This window comes from Nannospalax galili, unplaced genomic scaffold (assembly GCF_000622305.1).
Source record: "Nannospalax galili isolate Female #2095 unplaced genomic scaffold, S.galili_v1.0 scaffold231, whole genome shotgun sequence".
Classification (NCBI taxonomy): domain Eukaryota; kingdom Metazoa; phylum Chordata; class Mammalia; order Rodentia; family Spalacidae; genus Nannospalax; species Nannospalax galili.
In genome coordinates, this window is record NW_008330120.1 from 774,849 (window position 1) to 785,577 (window position 10,729).

A 10,729-nucleotide genomic window follows, 5' to 3' on the forward strand; every position below is an offset into this window, starting at 1 on the left:
ATTAAAATAAAAATAGAAAGTCAGTGAGCCTGGGCCAGAGCAGGCGCCTCATTATCCAAGTTCGGAAGAATTAGTGTGGTTAAGAGAGTCAGTCACGCAAGAGGGAGCATGCTCAGTTAGCACAGCTGTTTTGCACACTCCGAAGTGGAGAGATCCGGTCCTTAACTTGTATCAGAAACCTCGTCTGCAGGTTTCTATTTTCAGCACTCCCCTCCGGGTGAGCGGCCATGAGCCTTCTGTCCAAACATAATGTATGTTAGCCAGGTAGCAGGCTGCATGCCTGGCCTGCTGGGTGTCCTCTATAGTGGGAGAGAGAGGCAGACCCGACAGAAGCCAGAAACACTGGGGGGCTGTGCTAAGGCGTGGAGGAAGGTGACCGCCGGGCGCCCTTCCAACAGCCGGTAAAAGGCAAGCTTCAATACTGGAAAAAATGAGCTGGGCACGGTGGTGCACACCTATAATCTTAGCCTTCTGGAGGCAGAGGCAGGAGGATCACCTCAAGTTGGAGGCTAACCTGGTCTGCAAATTGAGTTCCAGGACAGCCAGGGCTACAGAGTAAGACTCTGACTTAAAGAGAGAAATGGTCCAGGTCCAAGCAGGCTGAACACATCTAATCTGGTTCTGTATGTACAAATGGTATGTAAATCATACAAGACTCTCCAAAACTCTGTTTTCGGGAGAACCTGGAACATTTACAAACAGAAAAGTCAACTCCCACTAGAGACTCCTGTGAAGAGAGAGCAGCCCAGTTCCTGCACCTGGAGAGGCACTGATCGGTTGACTATGGAGAGTCTTCTGGAAACTTCTATTCTCCAGAAACCCAAGGCTCCAGGTCAGCATGGATGCCACCCATGAGCCACAAGGATGAGTCTCTCCATGTGTGAGGAAAGAAGAGCTCCCTCCACACTGTGCCCGCCATGGTCTGGTCACTCACACTCTTGTCTAAGCTATAAAATCCACAGGCACCTGTACAACCAGACACTGGGCTGCACGTCACACACTTGAACATGGGCAAGTCACCACTGTGCTGGGCTTGATCAGTGTGAGGTTGACAGTGAGCAGGATGGCTATCGTTTTGGGGTTCCATGACCACTCCAGACTCCGTGACTTACCAACACACAGGACTCAGATTCAGTGGCACTACTGGCTGTGACTTACGGGAACCGAATGCTAGGTAGAGTCTACAGAGGTGAGTGTGGGGACCAGGCTCCAGTGTGGGGGTCTCCTGGTGGAGTTACCCTGGACATGCATAATCCCTCTGTCAACACGTGTTGTGTGCCCAGAGTTTTGTGCCAAAAGCCAGGCTCCAGGAGGGGAGCAGCTGCTACGCAGAGGCCCTGCTATGGCCCAGAGCAGGCGCAGGAAGGGATGGGGAATCTTTCATACCCAGGTTCTCAGGCGCAGATGAGGGACAGGCTGGCCGGCAGGATCAGGAACATGCTCATGCCTGCTGGCTGAGCTCTTCCCCAGCTTCAAGGAGCTGCAGAGGGACCGTCTGGGGTCAGGGCAGCCAAGAAAGGTGTGTTTAGCTAGCATAGCGGACGGTGCTTCCCAGGACAAACATTTTCTATGGCTTTGTACATTCTTCATGGACTCTGAGCTCTCCTGTTAACGGGGAAGTATCTGTAGCCCCCAGAGCCAAGTCCATGGCAGACGTGATAAACTCTGACCTCCAATGGCCAGTCCTGAATGATGACACAACCTGGGCCTGTCTCTCTTAGGAAGTTTGTATTTGGAACCTGAGCTGCCCTGCAGAAGTCCTGTGAGCCCCGCCCTCCTTCCTTGTGAGTTCTGCTACCGCTCCCACAGGATTCCTATGTGGAAGTCCTAACCTCCAGAAACTAAGAATGGGGCCTTACTTGAGGCAGGATCTTTGAAAAGGTGGCTACAAAGCAGGTGCTCAGGAGGCAGAGGCAGCGATGAGTTTAAAGCCAACCTCATATGCATAGTGAGTCCCAGGCCAGCCAGGACTATACAGTGAGACCCTGGACCCCATAAAAGGTGACTAGAACCCACATAAAAGCCGAGCATGTTAGCAAGTGCCCGTGATCCCAGTGCTGGGGAAACAGAGGCAGGCAGATCCCTGGGGTTTGTTGGCCAGCCGGTCTAACCTACCTGACAAGCCCCAGGCCAGTAAGAGACCCTGTCTCAAGAACCGAGGTGGGTGGAGTCTGCAGAACTGGAGTTGTCTTCTAGCTTCCATACACACCTGCACACATGTACACATATACAAACGCATATACACAGAAGGGCTGCATTAAATGGGGCCCTCAGGGTGAGCCTTCATCAGGTCTGTCAAGTGTCCTTATATGAAGAGACACGGACACACAGAAAGAAACACCAGGTGCACACATCAATGAAGGCCAGCTGAGGTGGTGGCCAGCCAGCTGAGGATGTGGCCAGCCAGGCAGCTGAAAGCCAAGGACAGAGGCCTCAACAACCTACCAGCAACTTACTCTTGAACTTGGAGCCTTAGAACTACAGCAAGATGTCTGCGTTTGCCTAGTCAAGTACACAGGGCCCATCCTAGGCTGGTTATTCACTGATGTTTGGGCTTCAACAAAGGGGGTAAGGGGGTGTACTACCAGCAGCCAGCATCAGCTATTTATGTTGCAGTAACAAACATCCCCCAAGTCTCCACAGCTCAGGGAACAGAAGTCCCTTTCCACTTTCCCTGTACTGTGTCATCTGCAGTCCAGATCCAGGTTGGACAGTACCTTGGGCTCAGGAAGAGCCACTTATGGCCACAGGGCCCTCTGGCTGTGTATCTTGTTCTACTGGCTTCAGGCATTTGGCCAAGTCCAGCTTCAGTGGCTCAGTGACTGCCTCACAGTGCAAGCCTCACAGAGAAGACATTTCTGAACAAAGCCACAGTCTCCTAATGTCCAAAAAAAATCAACTGGAGGCGATCAGAAAACACACAGGGAACCGGCTTTGTTCTCAGCACATGTTGGACTGTTTGGCATCCTGGGAAGCCTGGCTTTGTTGTCTGAGCTGCATGGGGCAGGATGGGACCCACAACTCTTGAATGCATGTTAAATCCCCTGAGAGTCTTTCTCTGACTTCCACCTGGACAAGCAGAGGGTCCAAGGAGAGTATAACTCAAAGGAGGCCATGGACCAGGACCCAGAGACAAGGAAGGCTTGGGAACCCCATGAGCTGTGGTAGGGGGTGGGCCTGAAAGGCCAGAAGCCGAGACCCCAGCCCCAGAGCTCCGGATTGGCTCCTGGCCTGAAAACCCAGCCTCGCCAACCCCTGTGCTATTCTCCTCACATGGCATCCAGGCCATATTTGAGAAAGGCTTTTCTGCTCTGTGGTTGGAGGACGGCCACCCCTGCACAACGACCTTCTACGGCCTGCTCTGCAGTTCCTAAACACACCTGACTCGTGAGCTGGGCCAGCTCTGGGGTGACAGGGGCCAGATTGAATTAAGAATGAATGGTGGGTGTATGGCGGGGGGGCGAGAGATGGCTTAGCAGTTAAGAACACCGGTTGTTCTTGCAGAAGACCCGGGTTCGATTCCCAGCACCCACATGGCAGCTACCAACCATCGTAACTCCAGTTCCAGGGGAATCCAATACCCTCTTCTGACCTCTGTGGACACTGCACAACACGGTTGCACTTATATACATGTAGGCAAAACACATATAAAATTTAAAAAATCAATAAAAGAATGAACGGTAGAGCCGGGCATGGTGGTTTAATCCCCCATGCACTTGGGCGGCAAAGGCAGGAAGATCTCTGTGAGATCTAGGCCAGGCTGGTCTCCATAGTGACTTCCAGGTCAGCTATGGCTACAGGAAGACTATCTCAAAAAGATTTTTAGAAATGCCCTGAATTCAGAGTCATAACCCACCTCTGAGTTTATAGGAAAAGACTGGTTGGAAATGTGAACTGCACAGTTGACGTCCCACAGCTGGGTGGAAGAATGATCACAAAGAGCTCACAGCTGAAGGTTAGAGGGTCTACACCTCACATCACATGCCTGCATAGTCACATGTGCTGTGTGTTGCCTGTTTAATGCTGCACACTGGGTTAATTAAAAGCAGAGATAACGTCAAAGCCAGTTACACAGCTTTTCTGAAGCATCTCCTGCCCCACTTGGGGGCAGCAGGACAGTGTCTGGACGTCCTCATCCTCACACACAGGTATGCCTGCTCACACAATACCATGTCCCCACTGGCTCCCTCATGCTTACTACTTCTGCCCCTGCTGAATGTTATAGACTGAACTGGGAGCCCCACTCTGGACCCCCGAGAAGTAGCCCCCAGCTCACTCTGCATGGGAGGCCCACTGCAGATGAGAATGGAGGAGCACGCACCCAAGGGTTCACATCTGGTATCTTTTGGTTAAGGACCGACCCTTCCACATCAGTACCCTCCCAGGTAAGCAAGCTACAGGCCACTGATTTCCAAATAGAAGCTCTCCAGCCCCACCCGCCTGTGGGGTAGGTCCTGCATAGACAGACCCAAGGTGTCCAGGTCACCATGTTTCTGGGACACTGTAGCCCAGCTAGCAGCCATCCAGGCAAGGAGAAGTCTGATACAAGTTGTGTGTGCCACTGGTTCTGTGTGTGTGAACACATGTGTACGTATGCGGAAGCCAGTGGTCAATGTCAGGTATCTCCCTCAATCCATTCCCACATTTTCAGAGACAGGACCTCTCACTGAACCTGGAGTTCACCAATTTAACTAGGCTGATTATCAAATCAGGGATCCTCCTGTCTCCACCTCCCCAATAACGGGGTTACAGGCATGCATTACACGAGTGCTGGGGATCTGAACTCAGGTCCTTAGGCTTCTGTGACAAACACATTACCGAGTCATCTCCTAGGCCCCGTTTTCCCCTGAAATATACCTCTAGGCCATCTGTGTGCTGGTCCCAAACATGGCGGGTAGCTGGGCTGATGGAGCTCTCATAGAGCTGGCCTGCGCTCAGAGCTAGGTCGCAGGATTCTCTGCACAGGGACACAAGCCAGTCTTCCTAAGCCAGGCCTGGAGAACGACCAGACCTGTGAGAAGCAGCCGGTCCCCGGAGTCCTCTCCTGGGTAGCAGAGGTTCCTGAAGGTGTGACTGTAAGAGAATCAGCCACATCGCCAAGCCACATCTGCCATTCAGCCTGAAAGCAGGTTCCAGCCACAGCCCCAACTGCGTCCTGCCATGTGTGCTGACACAGGGCCACACATGTCCACCCGTCGTCAGCTCCCCGCATCACAGACGTACCTCTCAGAATCCTCATTAAACGCCTGCATACTGCCTCACTGTGCTCACGTGAGAAGGGAAATCACGGTGGACAATAAAAATAAGCGCAACCAAAAAACCCCACACGATTATTACCAAGAGGTGAACGTGTCTATGGTCAACCGTCCTGGCTGGTTCAGGAGTGAGGGAACTGCTGGCCCTTCCAGGACTGAAAACACAGTCATAGCCAGCAAACGGACAGACTTCACTCGCTACAGACCTTAGGCAGGAAACGTTTCTTATAGAGGACACAAAAACTGGGTTCGATGGTATGTGTCTGTAATCTCAGCTCCAGAGGCAGAAAGATCGCAAGTTCAAGGCCTACCTGAGCTACTGGGTTAGTTTAGGGCCATCCTGGGCAACTTAGTGAGACCTTATCTCAAAATAAAAAGTAAAAAGAAGTAGGGACAGGGCTAGGGACGTAGCTCGGTGGTGGAAGCTTGCCTAGCGTATGTGAGGCTCTGGTCAATCACTAGCACTGTCTAAATAAACAGACACAAAAACGAAGGAAAAAAAGAAAAATGCATACATCCAAACCCAAATAATGCTACTGAACTAGAGACACAATAAACAAAGCTAAAAGGCAGGCCACAGAGATGAAGAACACCACATCTATGGAAGCACATTTAACTGCTCTTACACACCAATTAGGGAAAAACTAGCGAGCCCTGGGAAAGAGCCACTCTGGGATGGTACAAAGGAAAGGTCCATTCATATACCAAAAGCTCTCTCAAACAATCAAGGCATGCAAGTGACTCCAATTATATCTCACTTTTCTTCTGGAAGACTGGCCAATTTTTCAAAAGGGACACTACTACCATAGAAGGAGCTGAGGACCACGAGGCTGCAGGAGGAGGACGGGGCCCCATGGGAACAACTGGATGCAGCACATTACAATGCCCTCATCCAGAGAAAGGCACTGTGTGCTAAGGATGCAGGGGGAGGAGGTTTGCCCAGAGGCACTCCGGCTACCCAGGGTGCAAGCTTGTGGCCTGTAAGACACTGGGAACACGGTCTCTGGCCATCTCAGCATCAAGATAACAGGACCCTGGAACGTTCTAAAACAACCAGACCGGTGCTGATAATCCAGATCAATCTCCAAGATGCGCTGCCAAGTGAAGCTGTTGGTTTGGAGAGCCTTGCTGTCCGATGCCCATTCTTTAGGACACTTCCAGGAAGTGATCCTGCATGTTTTCCACTGACACCTATATGCCCAAGACAAGAAAGCCAAGTAGACAAGAGCGACCATCACTGTGGCCATTTCTGGGAGACTGAGGGGTAGGAGGGGGTTGGAGGCTCATTTACGATGTCTTGTCTTTTCACCTGGAGAATGTATTGGTGATGGTGACATGTGTATGTTGTTTTTGGCAGAAAGGCTCATCACCTGTGATAGAGGACATCATCCATTCATCAAACAAATACTGAGTACCAAGGCCTGTTCTAGAGACTGAGAACCTCTCTTATCCCTTAAGACAAATTAAGGAGCGATTGTGCTGGGGAGATAGCTCAGTGGGTAAATGCACTTTCGCTGTGTCAGAATTTCTCGACCCAAAGCCAGAGGCAATGGTGTTCACATCTCTAATCCCAGAGCTCTTGTGAAGATGGGAGGCAGGTACAGGTGGCTTGCAGACCAGTTAACTTAGAAAACAGACTGTCTCAAACAAGGTGGAAGGTGAAAAGTAAAAAGGAACAATCAGCTCAGTCACGGACCGAGTTCACAAACAGACAGATGACGATCTTTAACGGAGAGGGAAGCAGGTGTGTGCGCGGGGGTTGGTGGGGAGATGTGAGACTGAATGCTCTTGGCTTCAGAGGTACCTGGGCATTCTAGGTATGCCCTCTGCCTCCTGGCACACTGGAAGATCTGGGGTCAAACTCCTCCAGAACTTCACTGTGCCTGGATATCAGATACCATGATTCTGCCTTCTACCTCCAAACACACACACACACACACACACACACAGACATGTATGTCAAGGGCAAGTTGTATGGGTCAAGTGAGCACAGGTATAGGGTTCTGCCATGCTAAGGAGCAGTTGGAAAGCTGCCAGGGTTAAAGGAGCCTAGAGCCCCCCTTCTGTGCTTCTTTGACATTCCCTGATTCCCTGTTGGGAATCTCACACCTGGCTATGGAGAGGACATGGACACAGGTGTGATCCCTAGCCTGGAGGAGGCCCATGAGCTCAGCTTCAGTGGTCTAGCCTTCTCTACTCTCTGACTGTTGTGTCTGGTTCAGGAGTCAGAGACGTGTCCCATCCAGGGCCTTGCCCGGGCGCAGAGATGCTAAATTCCATTCAGTCTGAACTTTCAGCTTCAGGAATGAACAAATGACCGAATGACTCTTTGCTTTGTGGGGGGGGGTCCCCCACTGCGCCCATCAGAAAAGCCTGCTGTACCCAGCTGGTTGTCATTAAAATTTCTAAAGGATTGGGCAGCCCCAGCCCCTCTGCCTTGGGGAGCCCTGCCCAATCCTCTGCTGAGCCAAACTAAGAAACAAGGCATTAGGTTTCAATGCTTTTCAAGGCCCTTCAGGCCACAATTTTTAATCCCATCCATCATGCCTCCCTCCAGCTCCCAAGTTTTTTTAAAAACTCATTTGGTGCAGAAATAGCCCAGGATGGGTCAGCTCTTCCTAATCAGACATGGAAGTCTGGGGGATGAGTGGCTAACGTCCTCCTAAATCAAAGACTCTAGCTGCCCAGGAAACAGCACATTTTCTCTTTGAGAATGGGAGCTGAAGGTCTCCCAAAGCCAGCTCCAGGAACAGCGAACAGAGCAAAGCAGCCTCCATGGTCAGTGACTCCACAAAGAAACGGGTCAAGAGACCTTTTCCAGGTCTGGCCATCACAGCAGCCAAAGGGCTACAACACAGAGCCTGGCTAGGACTAGGTATCCATTTACATTGGGGTGCCTTCTGCCTCAGCATCATTGTAACACAACATTGAAACCCAGAAACTCTCACCCTCGCTGCCTCAGCCCCTCCCCACAAGCCACCTCTTTTAAGGGCCAATCCCACCTCGCCAGCTAGTCTCAGCCTGGAGCCTCCAGCTCCAGCAACACTGAAACCCAGAAACTCTCACCCTCGCTGCCTCAGTCCCTCCCCACAAGCCACCTCTTTCAAGGGCCAATCCCACCTCGCCAGCTAGTCTCAGCCTGGAGCCTCCAGCTCCAGACTTCCTTGGTCGGGCCTCTGCACACTAGCCTTTCATCTTCAGACGACCTCTTCCCTTACAGTCCCATCTACCTGCCCCCAGCAGTCTGGCTCCTCCTTGCCAAGCCTTCTCCCACTCCAGGAAGGGCACCACAGATCACTGGGGCTCATGTGTAGAACCAGAACATCATAAACTTGAGACAGTCAGGCCAGTGACTCCTATTGACCGCTACCATGGAGATGTCCCGGGTGTCCTATGTTCTAGGCCCTGAAGTCACCTTCCAGTCCTCCCACAGCAGATGGCCACCCCAAGAGGTAATGCCATATACCAGTTAGGGTAAGCTCTCTCTTCAGCCTCAGGTCTGCCAGTGGCCTGGGACTATACACAAAAGATGCCACCGAGTTGTGGACATGAAGCCACTGGGTGAAGGCCTCAAACTCAACTTTCTAGGCTCCCCTTACTCAGAGCTTGAGCCCCTTCTTTGTTCCCCAGTGGCACACGGGGTCCCATCCCCAGCAATACACACACACACACTGGGGATGCTCTCTCCCACCCTATGCCGCCTCCCCAGGATCTGGCCTCTTGCCTACAGTGCTTTCAGGGCTGGTGACGTCTGCTGACCCAGTGACTCTGCGCACGCCATTTGCCAAAAGTGGGTCAACAGTAGCCAGGCCCTGCCAGCCGCAAAGCAGGCAGAGGCCGTAGAACTATTTTTAAAACGGGATGACTGAAAGGCTCACACGGACCAGGTGACGAGTTGCATAAACAGGCAGGTAGCTCCAAGCACAGAGGGGCTGCGGGGCTCCTGTCCCCAAATCCAAGCCAACACTTCCCTGTGCATCTGATGTGCACATGATGCAAAACAGGGCAGGGGACTCCAGAAGCAAGAAACTACAGTCAGGAGCACCTACTCCGTGTAGACAGGCAGGCAGGAAGGGGCTTCTGTCCTGCCAGAGGGGGTCACCCTAGAGGGGAAGTCCCAACTCTGGTCCAGGCTTCTAGAACATGCCAAGTAGCTGATTACGGGTGGAGTGGAGTCACAGTGTACTGCATCCCCTCTGTTCTTCCTGGGCTCCCAGCCCTCCACTCAGTCTCTGAACAAAAGTGGGCCATGACTGAGTGTCTCACACCAAGGCTGAGGGCCCTGCAGAGGCTAATAACCCCAGTGCCTCGGTGCCTGGCTCTCTCTTCTAGGCTTTGCTCTGAGACCAAGTATGTCAAGGTTTCCTGGCCGGGGTTCTAGCATCTGAAACTACATAACCGTCTTTCTGGAAGAGTGAAGGGTGGGAATATGGTCCTGAGCCCTTCTGGACTACCTACGAATTACTCAGCAACACATCTGGCTTCCATGTACCTGAGGCAGAGTCCCACACACCAGGTGTGCCAAATTTGAAAGGACAGACGTGTTCCTTCCCGTCTAAACCGGTTTCGAGACTAGCCTGATCCCAGATCACCTGAGGCAGTACTTAAGAGTGCAAGTTTGAGGAAACTGGAACTACAGGCCCTCAGGGAATGTTCCAGAAAGTCAGCCAGAAGTCCCGGCCTGACTCTTTCCCCCACCTCGGCCCACTCCCCGCACTACACTGTCCCCCCACCTTGAGCCAACACCACCACCGACAGCCATTACCCTTGCCTGGTCACTAAGCGACCTGTGCACCCTCCCATCCCCAGCGTCTCAGGTGGGACAGGGAGCTTTTCGAGCTTCCTCAAGGGCCTGCCCTCCTGAGGGACCATTCGTTCCTTCAACTGAAGCCGGATGTACTTTAGGGATCCAGGCCCAGATCGCTTCCCTCCTGGGGGCTGGGGCGGGAGGGCCCAGATCGCTTCCCTCCTGGGGGCTGGGGCGGGAGGGCCCTGCTCGCTCTCTCTGGAAAAAAGCCAACGCGTGTGGAGCTCTCCCTGGGAAATTAACGCTATCCCCATGCCCATGCCCGGCGTTTGGGGGAAAACGCAAGGACTGAATCGCCCCCATTTTGCAGATGCGTGAACTGAGGCACGGCGAGGTGCACCGGGGCACTCAGCCAGCAGAGCGGGGATTCCAAATCCCAGTCCTCCGGACCCTGACGCCAGCTCTCCTGCGCGCAGTCCGCACTGCCCTTGTTAGATTCCCGCGGCTCCGCTGCAGGACAAAGCTGGACGCTTCGGCAGCGGCTGGGGCGCAGCGGGCACCCCGGCCACGCGCAGCGGTCAAGGGCAGCACAGAGGTTCCGGGAGGTCGCCCCGGCCCCGCGTCCAGTCCCCTCTCCGCTTACCTTGAGCCGAGCCTGGGGCGGCGAGGGCGTCCGGGGGCCGGAAAGCGCGCAGTAGCGAGCGCAGAGGCACCGGCCAGCCGGCGC

At 53.1% G+C, this 10,729-nt stretch overlaps 1 protein-coding gene across 1 annotated transcript in view; it reads right to left on the reverse strand.

Moving 5' to 3' along the window:
• The window catches only part of Phactr3 (phosphatase and actin regulator 3), a 240,325-nt gene extending 229,627 nt beyond the window's left edge, over positions 1–10,698 (reverse strand). The window contains exon 1 of the mRNA XM_008842156.3: positions 10,646–10,698. The gene's annotated coding sequence lies outside the window, so the exon portion shown is untranslated. The remainder of the gene's footprint in view (positions 1–10,645) is intronic.
• Positions 10,699–10,729: the final 31 nt, after the last annotated feature.